Source organism: Acinonyx jubatus, chromosome E3 (assembly GCF_027475565.1).
Source record: "Acinonyx jubatus isolate Ajub_Pintada_27869175 chromosome E3, VMU_Ajub_asm_v1.0, whole genome shotgun sequence".
In the NCBI taxonomy this organism is placed as follows: Eukaryota; Metazoa; Chordata; class Mammalia; order Carnivora; family Felidae; genus Acinonyx; species Acinonyx jubatus.
In genome coordinates this window covers 36,082,982-36,095,918 of record NC_069398.1, presented here as the reverse complement: position 1 = coordinate 36,095,918, position 12,937 = coordinate 36,082,982, and the positions used below count along the sequence as shown (strand labels likewise).

The 12,937-nt window shown below is 58.0% G+C and overlaps 1 long non-coding RNA gene across 1 annotated transcript; it reads right to left on the bottom strand.

Annotated features, from left to right (window-relative positions):
- Window positions 1-764: 764 nt before the first annotated feature.
- On the bottom strand, window positions 765-6,877 carry LOC113594575 (uncharacterized). The gene is made up of 2 exons (XR_003414973.2): window positions 6,507-6,877; window positions 765-5,858 (listed from the first exon to the last, which is right to left on the bottom strand). It is a non-coding gene; the product is annotated as an uncharacterized LOC113594575 (long non-coding RNA).
- Between the last annotated feature and the right edge of the window lie 6,060 nt (window positions 6,878-12,937).

Below are 12,937 nucleotides of genomic sequence, written 5' to 3'. Positions count from 1 at the left end.
CACTGGATGCTAACTCCCAGGTCCACACTGCCTGGCCTCCTTCGGCCTCCGGCCACGTGGTGCCTCCTGCCTTCAGCCAGGGCCCTCCCCCAGCACACCGGTGCCAAGCTGCACCCCAGGCTGTGGAAGACGGAGGAGCCCAGCCTGTGACCTGCTCAGGGCCCGGCTGAGCGAGGACGGAGGGGGACCGAGAAGGAGGAGAGAGAGGCGAGCTAAGATCAGGCAGGCTCACGATGCCTAGACACTGGGAAGAGGCCCTTGAAGCATGTGTAGGAGCTCACCAGGAAGGTGAGTGGACGGCCCACCAAGCCACGGGCCAGCGTAAACAAAGGCCCTGGGTCCCCGGAGCCCGGTGAGGGCCTTCTGAGGTTTCCTGCTGGCTTCCTGCTCTTGGCACCAAATGGATTTCAGCAAACACAGGCTTTGTGAGTTCTCAGTTTCTTAATTAAAAAAAAAATTTTTTTAAACATTTATTCATTTTTAAGAGAGAGAGAGAAAGAGAGTGAGAGCATGAGTGGGGGAGGGCAGAGAGAGAGGGAGACACAGAATCCAAAGCAGGCTCCAGGCCCCAAGCTGTCCGCACAGAGCCCACCGTGGGCCATGATTCTCGTGGTTTGTGAGTTCGAGCCCCGCGTCGGGCTCTGTGCGGACCGCTCCGAGCCTGGAGCTGCTTTGGATTCTGTGTCTCCCTCTCTCTGCCCCCACCCCCATGCATGTCTCTCTCAAAAATAAACATTTAAAAAATAATAAATAAACATTTTAAAAAAGAGAGAGAAAAACGAAGAGACCCCAGAGAGCCCTTCTGTCCTGTCGGCCACGTGAGGGCACAGGGGGAAGACAGCAGTGTAGTGATCAGGACGTGAGTCCTCACCAGACATCAAATATGGGGGGTGGCGACTTGGTCTCAGACGTCCAACCTCCAGCCACCTGAGTGGACTCGGACCCCTTCTTAGGCACCCTGCCCGGAGCCGGGCCAGCCCGTGCCCACCGCGCTGGCCCTGCGGGCAAAGCAGGAGCTTCAGGGAGGTGCAGTGGCAATAACCCTTCCTGCAGGCCTGGGTCTCACCACCTGGTTTACCTACAGAAACCCCGAGGGGTGGCGGAGCTCGGGGCCAGAGCGTAGAAGGCAGGACGGACAGTCGGCCTCTTTCACATTCACTGATTTTAGTCTGTTAAGTTTTTAAAATGGCATCGACCAGATTCCAAACACCGACTTTGTCCCTGGTTCATCAAGCAGGATTGGGTCCGTGGTGCAGGCTCGGGCCGGGCCGGGCCGCTGCGCAGGGCCGCCCCCCTCCCTCTGGGGTCTCCCCAGTGGTGGTGCCACATCACAGTCCAAAGGCCAGGGCCCTTCTGCAAGCTGCATGGATCCAGTGGTCACCTCCCAGGAAGTCAGGAATGCATGCCCCCAGCTGGCACCTGGGCCTCAGCCGCCCTGCAGTGCTGGCCTGTGGCCAAACCCAAGGCCAGAATCAGAGCAGAGCAATTCCAGATCCCTGGGCAGCCCGTGCTGGGAAGGCCAGACTCCAAAACTCCTGGCTTCCCCCAAGCCCGTCGGCAGAGTGAGGTGTGTGGGCAGCCGAGGGGAACCAGCCCTGGAGCACAGGGACCTGGACCCAAAGGCGTCAGCGTTGCTGTGGAGTCACTGTGGGCGTCCCGTGTGCCTCCACCCCTTGGCCCTGCACCTCCACTTTCCTTTTCCTGTATTTATGTCCAAATTGTTGCGGCCTCTGGGAACATCCAAGTCTCTGCACCTGCATTCTCAAGATTGCCTTAAGGGCATCGGCGTGGACCATGGTCAGATCCCATCTGGGGGACAGCCAGGAGCAGGCTCTGCTCAGACTGATGGGAAGAGAGGTCACCCGGCCATGGGTGTGGGGAGGGTGGTCTGGGAGGTTCAGGGCAGGGAGCCAGCAGGGGAGTGAGACAGGAGAGAACGGGCTCTTTGGTCTTGACCACTAGACACAGGCCTGCATTGGAAGAGCTCAACAAACAGGAATTGATTTCGCCTCCCGATAGACAGAGGAGGTTGGTCAGCTCGGTCCATGCAGATGGCCACTGGGCAGAGGAGGGAGGAGGAAGGACAAAGACCTCAGTGCGGGGCCCTCGGGTTGGGGGGGGGTGGCAGCCAATCCCCGCGGAGGCCGGCCCGCCTCAGGGCTGTGCCTCAGGGCTGTGCCCAGATACAGGGGCACCAGCAGCTGTTCTGCGGCACTGACTCCACTGGCAGGAAAACAGACTGGGAAATGGACCTCAGTCAGTGTCGTCCGGGGACCCTTAATCAAGGCCAGACCTGCAGGCTGTGCCCGCTGCACCCGCTCAGGTGCCCCCGGCCGCAGGGCATCGCCACAGCCCTATTACCATAGCGATAATGCAGAGGTGTGATAAAAGCCACCTGTCATTCATAAAACGTGGCGTCGCCTTTTTGCAAAGCCATAAGCCATCCTGGGGCTCAGCCAAGAAACGGCCTATAAAATCCTGAGTAATGACCTCAAAGCATACTTTCCAATATAAGGAATATTCTAGGCAGCTGTTTGCAGAATATTTATGTGCAGTAACTTTACACCCCCCCTGACTTTTAACATGTTCATAGTCTGACTCCCTCCCCCAGCAGCTCCCCCCCCTCCCCCCGCCAACCTTAGTAGCAGTAAAGCATCCAGAATGTGCTTGACAGTCCTGGGAGCACAGGGCCCTGTCCCCTGGGTGACAAGTGGCAGTGCTGTGCTCAGGTGCAGTGCCCTTTGCCATCGGATGCCTCGGCACGGCAGGGGCCTAGCAGAATGCCAGCTGTCTTCGGGATCTCCAAGTTACCAGGGAGGAGGAGCTCAGCCCTGTCCTGAATCTGTTCCTACGGTAACACTGGGAACAGCAGGTTTTGTCTGGGTTGGACGAGGGTGGGCATCCTCCCTGGCGAGGGCTGGGGGGGGCTGGGGGGCACCCCCTCCGACCACGTGCCCCAGACAGAGCCTGAGGTGTGCAGAGGCCAGGGAGCCTCAGGAGGAGGGCCCACCTGGGGCCTGCACCCAACAACTGGAGGAGACCAGGAACTTTCGTGATTTGGCCAGGAGGCTGTCAGTACTGGCTGCGTTACCCGAAGCCATTGCTGTGACAGGGGAGGGGCGGAGGGGGGCTGCAGTGCACCTGAAGCAACTGCAGGGGTCACTGCTCCCCAGGGAGGACTGGACAACCCCACACCTGCTGGGGTGTCAGCATGGGGCTTTTGCTCCAGACCTGGGCATTCGAAAGCTCCGAAGAAGATGTTTTGTTGTAATTTCGTCTCTCTCTTGAATCTCGCATTTGCCTCCAAATATCAGACTTTATTTGTCTGGTATCTGAATTTTCATGTCTAATTGGCAAACCTATAAATTACATTATGCATAAAACAGCGTATGGCAAATGCCTTTTAATTCCAAGTAATGTCTTTCCAAAATTATTCCCCTCTACCCAGGAAAAGATGGAATGATCACTGGCAACTTGGAGATAAACCTGTCTTGCAAGTGCTATCCAGTTTGGCCTTCTTCACTCAGATCAGCAAGTGCTCGTGGACATCAGAGTGATGTCCTCAATGTTGAGAGGAAGGAGACAGTCTGATTAAAAACACACTCAACTACTCTGTCCCGTCTTCCCCCAGACCCCCGGGCAGCAGGGATCTGACACCACCAGACTCTTACAACTCTGTGTCTACCCCTCTGCGTCCTGTGAGGCCTCTGCAGGACCCAGAACACGGTGCAGGCGCCCTGGTGGCACTTCACCGAGGCTCTGTGTGTGCTTATTAGCAGCGAACAGCTCCCCCATGACTGCACTCAGCTGAAAGCCTTCATTTAGGAAGCAGGAAAGCCAGAGCAATCGCGTGTGTTCATAAAGCATCCCCTGTGCTACGCGCAGGGCTGAGCCCCGGCCACTCAGAGCTCTGGCTCTGGCTCTCCGTTGGACACGCAGAGCCCACTCTCCAGCACCCTTCCCAAAGCCCTGGGAGGGGGAGGGGTATACCTGCCCACCATCGCTCGGGGCAGAAGCCACGGCTCAGGAAGCCAAGCGATGGCCGGGTGTGGACCTGGCTCATCTGGCCCAGGGCCTTGCCCCCAACGACCCACCAAGGCAACGGAGAGGTGCTCTAAGCGCAGGGACTGAGCCGCGTGGGAACGGAGGGGTCTGAGCACCGGCAGCAGCGTGTGAGAGGCACCAAGTGAATGGCTTCCTTGCCGCACCGCGAGGCGTGAACGTCCCCTTCCAGAGCGGGGCCACCGAGGCCCGAGAGACGTCTGCACACACTCAGGGTCACTTTGCCGGTGAGGGACGGGCCAGGCTTAGCCCACTGCAGGACTCCCCACTCGCCTGCTGGCTCCAGCTGGCCCACAGGACAACCGCCCCGTCGTGGGGCTTGAACTCCAGCCCCAAGGAATATGCAGCTGTGGGAGGCAGTTGTGTGAGCCGCGGGCCCCGGCTCTCTTGCAGGAAGTAACAGCGGCAGTAAAACCCGCTCTGTGTGGGCGACTTACCGTGTGGGAGCCGCTGTGGGTGGCTGTCCGCTGCTCCCACCGCCACCCCTCTCTCCTTCCGGGCTGCGTTTGGAGCAGTGTCGGCACCGGTGATGTGGCCCCAGTACAGGCCCGCCCCTTGTGCCTGCAGGGTAAGGACCCCTCTCCCACCCCCGAGGAGGCCGGGTCTACTGTGTCCCTGCGCCCTTCCCGGCAGGTCTCCAGGCACGAACTGCCTGCCAGACAAGGGAGGAGGCCTCAGTGCCTGGGGCCCCTTCCCACCGGGTCCTGGCTTTGCAGGGTCCTGCTGAGGGCTCAGGGAGCAGAGGCCCCGGCCGTTTTTCGAAATGTTTCAAATCATCGTGATCTGCGGGCTTCAAAGTTCAGTCACGGCTGTAAGAGTCTTCCTGGGATGGGTTCCAGGTGACGGGATCATGTGGGGTCCCGGCCTCCCACAGAGTCACCTTGGGGGATGACACTCACCGAGGCGGCGAGGTTCACACGGGGCCTCGGGAGAGGAAAGAGAGAGCACAGCAGAGGGAAGGCCGTGCAAGGCAACCTCTAGCAACAGGGGCCACTTTGGCCAGAGCAGACGTCAGCCTGGTCCCGGCCCCGCTGACCCACGGACCCAACAGACTCCGAAGAGACCCTCAGCCACGTCCTCCTTCCTTCTCGTCTTCAGGGGCTGACAGTGTGGACTCTGGGATCTTCACATGACCATGAATTACCCGCTAGCAGCCGAGCGGTCACTGAGTGTGTTTTCCACGGCCAGAGGGTGATACACCATGAGAATCTTCCGGCGCCTCGAATGTGTGCTCTCCGCCAGAGCCGGGGGAAGAGCCCTGGGCCGTGGCCCGCTACGAACCCGGTGCCTCCCTGGGAGGCACGGTCTCAGACCGGTCCCTTGGTGCTGGTTTCGCCCTGCGATTGGGAATTACGGCTGCTTCTTCCTTCACCGTCACCAATTTACTCTGCTGAGGGCAGCTTGGTTAACCGTCAGTGAGCACGTTTTATACTTGTAACCCGTAATGCTCCAATAACTTTTTTAAGACCCACATACTGAGTACGGGACTGCACCTGCCTGCCTGTGTGGCTAGGACCACGCTCCCTGCTTCTGCCCCCACGAAGCTCTCCACTGGCTCTATTTCCCCCCAAGGCAAATTGTATAAATTCTAGAGCATCGTTTTATCACATAAGCTCACTTTCCTCCATAATAGAGTACAGACACAAGGTGTGGTCAAGGTCCCTTAAGATTGCTTCACCAGCATCGAGTTCCAGCTTCCTTCCTCGTGTAGACGGTGATGGGAAGCTCAGGTCTGGCCCTGCCGGGCTGAGAGCAGGGGGGCAGACACACAGCAAATCTTTTCATCATGCTCCTTCCTAGGTGGGTGACAATTAAGTGATGTGACTAAATATGTAGCATGGAAATGAAAACTGAGGTCTCACATACACGATGTCAGGTGACGACAGACTATGCAGAACAAGGAAGCAGGGTGAGGGGCATCAAGCGAGGGCAAGGGGCCAAGACTTGACATTAAAATGGAGATCTAGGGGTGCCTGGGTGGCTCAGCCACGTCCGACTTCAGCTCAGGTCGTGATCTCGCGGTCTGTGGGTTCGAGCCCCGTGTTGGGCTCCGTGCTGACAGCTCAGAGCCTGGAGCCTGCTTCTGATTCTGTGTCTCCCTCTCTCTCTGACCCTCCCCCACTCATGCTCTGTCTCTCTCTGCCTCAGAAATAAACATTAAAATAATAATAATAATAATAATAAATAAATAAATAAATAAATAAATAAATAAAATGGAGATCTAAAAGAAGTGAGGGAGAAGCCCACAGATGTCTGGGCAAATAGTCCCTCAGTGGCACCTGCAAAGGCCCTGGGGTGGATGCCTGCTTGCCTAGGAAGTAGAGGAGAGAGAAGTACAAGAGAAATCAAAGAGGTGGGGAGGAGACAGGTTCTTGACAGCCTTGCAGGCCACAGCCAGTGCTTTGGATGCAGAGCAAATGAAGGGCTTTGAGCAGAAAACCCACCTATTCAATTTGTCTCAATACGATCACTCTGATGCCAAATGCAGCATGCAGTGGAGGTCAGGAGGGCAGGGAAGAGGCAGTCCCAATGGTCCAGCCATCAGTGGCAACTTCAGGAAGCAGTGGAGGGTGGTGAGGACCTGTGTTGAAAACTGCGTTAGCAAGATTTATGTTCAGGATGATTCCAGCATCTTTTGGCCCAGGTAAATATTTCACTAGGAGGAATATGGCGTGTGTGTGGCGGGGGCGGGATCTTGGACATGCTGGGTTTGAGATTTTCCTGCCACCCAACGTCAGGGAGCCAGTTGGACATCAGTTCTGCAGATGTGGACGTGGGGTGCCAGTGCACCGATGATATTTAGCGGGACTGGAGACCAGGGGTGCGTGGAGACGGGGGTCCTGGGACTGAGCTGGTGTCTCCAGGTCCAGGAGCCTGGCAATCACACGGGCCCAGGAGGGTGGCAGAGAAGGAGCAGAGGGAGGTAGGAGGGGACTGAGCAGGGGCCAGGGATATGCTCAGTGATCTGGATAGTAGGGCCGGTGCAGAAAGATGGTGGGGGCGGGGGAGAAGCCCTGGAAAGTTCCAAGCCCATGAGGACACGGCCGCATGTGTGTTTCCAAAGCTCTTCCTCGTTTGAGCAGTGTTTGTAACAAACCTCTGGTGAGTGGGAAGGAGCAGCAGCTTCCCGTGGGTGCCCCAGTTGGAAAGAGGCAATTTCCTGCTCTTCGTGGTTGGCCGAGATTTTTTAACACCACTAAGTGTTGAATTGACGAAGTGGATTTTCAGCACCTACAGGGGATCGGAGGGTTTTCTCCTTCATCTGCAAAGTGAGCAGAGCAATCGCTGTTTGGAGGTGGTACGGCCTTATCTGGGGGACGTCAGAGCACAGGAGTCCCCGAAAAGACCGGTGACTCCCCATCCATTCCTGCCACTTTGGGGCAATTTCCGTAACATCTGTTCCTGGAAGGTCTGATGAAGGTCAGGCAAAACGGGCCTGCCTTCTTTGTTTAGGGATTAAAATTTGACCGTTTTCAACTTCTCCTATGATGATGGGTCTCGAGCCATCGTTCAGGGCTTCGTTTGAACTTTTCTTTAAAATGCCTATCTTGTTTGTGCCATCAGGCTGGTATCGCGTGGCACCGTCTCTTTGGGGACTTTCAAGCCCGCCCCACTCCCAGCCCTGAGCCTCGCTGCAGGACTCTCCCCTGCACCCCCTTCTGTCCCTCCTTGCTCCAGGACTCTCCCCTGCACCCCCTTCTGTCCCTCCTTGCTCCAGGACTCTCCCCTGAACCTCTTTCTGTCCCTCCTCGCTCCAGGGCTCTCCCCTGCACCCCCCTCTGTCCCTTGCTTGGCTGTCACAACTCATGGGCTGTCCCACGGGCCTTTTCCATCTCCTCAGCCATCCCCCCGCTCCCCGCCCCCTGCACCGCTCGCTCCCGGCTGCGTTTGCTTTGGTTTGTCTTCATTTGGGCTTTTTCCTACTGCTCTTCTCTGAGCTTCCTGGACCAAAAGTTCAGTTCAGGGACGTTTGGTCCTTAGGGGGTTCTGGGAGCGCGGCCATGGCCCCAGCCTCCCTCTGCCCGCCCCTGTGGTGGCGTCCTGCAGATTTAACAGGTGCTAGTCCCACTTATGCTCATCTTTAAATAGCATGCAATTTCCCTTCTGGTTTCCTTCGTGACCCCCAAGTTATATATATATATATATATATATATGAGTGTTTTTATTTGTGATATTGACTTCCAGGTGGAGACATTTTTAAAGCATAGACCTTGTTCTTATTAAACTGCGTTGTGTTCAGCGAACAGATTACAGGTCACACATGCGTATGTTTTTGTACGAACGTGTGTGTGTATGCACACTCAGTGAGCACACGCAGATTACCTATCTGCCTTTGCAATTTCTTGACAGTTTCCCTACGGTCAACAGATGGCCAGTTTTCATGGCTGTTCGATGTATGATAGAACATAAATCATGTATTTGAGCAATCCACAACGGAAAAAATAAACTCATGTTTATTGTTTTATTTGTTCCTTTTTGCTTTCTTGACCTGTTGCTTTAAATTGGAACAAAGAAGCTCTGTTTTCCAAAGACCCCTCAGGCTGTGGCCATGTGGCTGGGGAGCGAATCGGCCGGAGGCCCCCCTTGTCCCCCGAACGCTTCCTGTCCCCCCTGCCCCAGCACAGAGGACACGGGTCTCAACTCACCTTCTCCTGCGGGAGTGTCTCTCCTGCTAACAGTACCTCCCTGTGTAAGTTCCACAGGCCCAGGCCCATTACCCCACCACCCCTGCCCGTTGCATCCAGCTCCACCAGACAAGGGTTAAAACTGCACAGCCCATGACGCCTGGACACAGGTGCCCGGTGAAGACCATGACCTGCCCGCCTCCAGCTCCCAGAATAGCCTGTGGCCAGGGCTGGCCTGTAGTAAACAGCCCCAGGAGCCTCCCTGGTGGGTCCCGGATGAGTAATCCCTAGGAAAACATCGAAGGATCCCAGAGGTATAGGTGCCAGAACCTAGTGGGTGGGTCCCTCTGGACCTCCCTCCTAGGCCCTTCTGGAATATTCCCCAGCTATTTGGCCAGGAGAGGAGCCCGCAGCTCCCAGGACAGTCTTTCCCCAGCAGCTCTGTCTCCTCACCTCGTCACACACCCCAAAGTCTCTTCTCTACCCTCATCCTTGTGGAGGGGGGGCCCACTTTCCAGACGACTTCTGTCCTGGCCCTTCCACGCCGCCCCTGTCCCTCACCCCACTGTCACCTGCATGCCCTTCCTACACTGCTACTCTTCCTGGGTCTCACATCCACCACCTGCAGAAGCCCTGTAGTAACGGGGGCCCTTCCGCCAGGCCAGCTGGTGGCTTCGCACACCTGGGGAGGCTCAGGGCACAAGGCTCACCTCCAGTGTGCTTTGACCAAGAGCGAGGAGGGACTTGTAGCGGGGGAGCCTGGACAGACCTCCTGGCTGCCCCAGGTAGTGTCCCCAGGGACCCGGCCACGTCTGCATCCTGTGCCCGGGCTACTTGCTCCCTCTCTGCCTGGAAAGCCCCTCCCTCCCCAATCCACCGCGGACCCTTTTTCCTGCTGGCCCAGAACTCGCCATCCCCACCACTGCAGCCCGTCACCCCCCCCCTCGCCCCTGCAGGGTCTTCCTGGCCGATACCCTTGTATATATCCTTGGTGCCCTGGGGACCATACTCCTGCTCAAGCACCCTCAGAGAACCCAGAGCTCAGCTCAGCACCCAGGCTCTCTCACTGGTGGGAAAGGGAGGCTGGTCCTGCCTTGCCCTCAAGCCACCGCCCCATTTCTCCACTCCTTTCCACACAAAGTTCCTCAAACGTCACATCTGCCCTTGGTCTCCACCACCCTCTGCTTCCCTCAGGACTCCTGCCAGCCTCACCCTGCCCCACCAGGGCCGTCTGGATAAGACCACCAGTGGTCAGCCTCTGGGCCACACCGGCAGGCCATCGTGGCCTCCTGGTTCATGGTGCCCCTTCTGTGTTCGCCTGGTTGTTCACACGCCTCCTGGCCTCAGGGGCAGAGGTCTTGGGGCCCAGGCCTCGGCCCCGCCGCCCATTCCCACCCGGTCCTGCGGGCACATCTACCCGTGGCTCTGTACGCTGGCACTCACAGTCCAAAATCAGACTGCTCATGCCCAGCACCCAAACCTGGGGCCCTCAGTTTCTCCTGCCCCATGGCTGACCCCTGATTCTACCTTCAGGGGGTGTCTGAGCCCGAGATGCGGGGAGCCCACACCACCCAGGCCTGAGTGGCCACCTCCCACCAATAACCGGCCCCCCTTTGCTGTGCTGGCACAGCCCCCAGCCGGCCTTTTCCAGTCCTGAGGTCGCATGTCCCTCTTTGTCCCTAAGCCTCTGCTGGATGCTGGCCTGACATGGCCACCCTGGCCCGCTGTCTCCCCCTCACTCAGTTCCAACCTTGAAGAACATGCCAGATGCACTCCTACCCCAGGGCCTTGGCACTTTCGGTGCCCTGCCCAAACACCACTCCCACAGACTTCCAAGTTGCTAATTACCACACAGGCACGTTTCTAGTCAAATGTCACTTTTTGGGGGGTCTTCCCTGGCCACTCTGTATAAATAGCCCTCACCTCACCCAGAATGTCCAATCCCCTCTCTGCTGCACCAACTTTATTTTTCTATGTAATTCTTGTCACCACCAGACATATTCTACATTGGCTCATGGGAGCTCCAGCCTTTAGGAGAAAAAAGTCCCCCAAATCTTTCCCTGGTCTCTGACAAGGCCTCATGTGCGGCTCCTGGGGCCCTTCCCGGAGCAGCCCAGCCTGGCCCACCTGGCATCTGCTCAGGGACAATAAGACAGAAGCCTAAGGGAGCTTCCGGCCCCACGTGCATGTGTGTCTCTGCAAACGTGTGTGTGTGTGTGTGTGTGTGTGTGTGTGTGTGTGTGTGTGACTGGATGTGCCTCTGTGGGTGTGAATGTGTGTGTTTGCTTTTTGTGATTTCCATGGATGAATCAACTGGACCGCATGCAATTACTCCCCAGAGCAAAGTACAAGGAACCAGGCAGAAACATCTGGCCGAGGGTTTTCATGCTATGTCCCCTGTGGTGTGGGCTCTGTTTTCAAAGGCCATTTCATGTGTGCACCTTAGCCCGCTGACACCTAACCCAAGTTGGATGGTGGCTTGTGGTCTGCTCTGGGCACCCGCTCAGCACCAGCACAGAGCTGTGAGCGAGGCATCATGGGAGGCTCCCACTTAGTGGAGCATGTGCATTTGGGGGGAGACGAGCCATAAACCGGAACAGAAGAGTTGCCTTCAGATGGTGACGGCTGTTGTTAGGGAAACAGAGTGGTGGGACATTGAGGGAATGGGGGTGGGGATACTTCGAAACCATGTGGACAGTGAGACAATACTTCCTCAAGGTGATAGCTGAGATGAATCAAGAACTCCACAAGGGAGCCATCGAGTGGTGAACAGGAGTCCAAATAACACCTCAGCTCCCAAGAGAGGTCAGCGGGGGTGGGACGTGAGGCCCCCTACACGATGTCTACGGTTCCTGGGGGCAAGCCACCCCACGGCCACCCTGAGGACACTGGCCGGCGGAGGGCGGGGGGGGGGGGACAGAGGCTGCAGAACCCCACAGTCTAGGGAGACATTGTGGGGCTCAAGGTCCTGCTCCCCGGGGCGGGGGCTGCTCACCAATCTCCGTTCAGACATCATCTCCTAGGCCACCTCCTAGGCCTCTCTCTAGGTAACCTCGCCCAAAGTTCCCTTTGCTGCACACAAATGGTGCAGTTGGTGTAGAATGGAGGGGGAGCTCCAGCTCCAGGTCGGGCCCACCTTCACACCTAGTCCCCTCTAACCTCCAGCTCCAGAAGGGCTGAGCAGCCTTTCACTTACTTCAGATGGCCTCCGAAACCCTTACTGCACTGATCAGTTGGGCTGAGACTCCTCTCCCTCCTCGAGTATCCAGTGGGCGCCCACTACATGCTCGGTCAGCACTGGGCCAGACACAGAGATTCAATGACGAGTCTCTTCCTGAATGCACGGAAGAGAACACTGAAGTCCAGAGAGGGCAGTGAGATGTCCAGGCAGCACAGCAAGTGGAGGGGAAGGCAAGGGCTCCCTCCTAAGCGCCCCACCACAGACTGCCTCCTTCTCTCTGCTGCCGGAGAGGCTGAGAACGTGCGGTGCCTTGAGCGCTCGCCTGTTTGCTTGATGGTGGATGTGTTTGGACCGCCTTCCCCAGCCAGGTCATTACCCTTCTCACCAGGACTTTGGCCTGACATTCACATTAATATTCCCTACTGGGGGCTGCGGGCCCAGAGGCTGTGTGGGCCCAGAAGAGGTCATGCAGAAGGGCCACGTCTGGGTATGGGTGGCTGATTTTATGCATCTTGTGAAGCAAATGACACACACACACACACACACACACACACACACAGGGGCGAGCGAGGGAGGTGCGGCCTCCGCAAACACCAGGTACCTCCCAGTGCCAAGCAAATCTTAGGCGGGAGCGCCCGGCACCACCAGAGTTAAGGCGCAGGCTGTCCCCTTGGGGTGGGATGGGGCCCCAGCCGGGTGCAGGAGCCTCCCCCCTGCTCTGGCACCCCCCAACCCCCGCCCCAGATTGGCTATTGGGGCCAAATACCGAGCTCCCCTCCTCTCCTCTCGTCCGAGGCGGGGGCGGGGAGGGGGGCACAAGGTCGCCGCCCGGCAGGGAGCTCATCCGGCGGCGGTGCAGACGCCCAGCGGCTCCGGGGAGGGACTTGGCCGGGGCTGCGGCCCTCCGCTCATCTGGGGAGGAGCCGGGAGGCTGCAGCTGGCGGCGGCCGGCCCTGGGCGGACAGAGGTCCCGGGGAGCCACAGCCTGGCCTGAGGGTCCCTCCCCTCCCGCCCCCCCCCCCCCCCCCCCGGCGACAGCGCACCCCCCGGGCCCCCCGGGGCCTCTCTC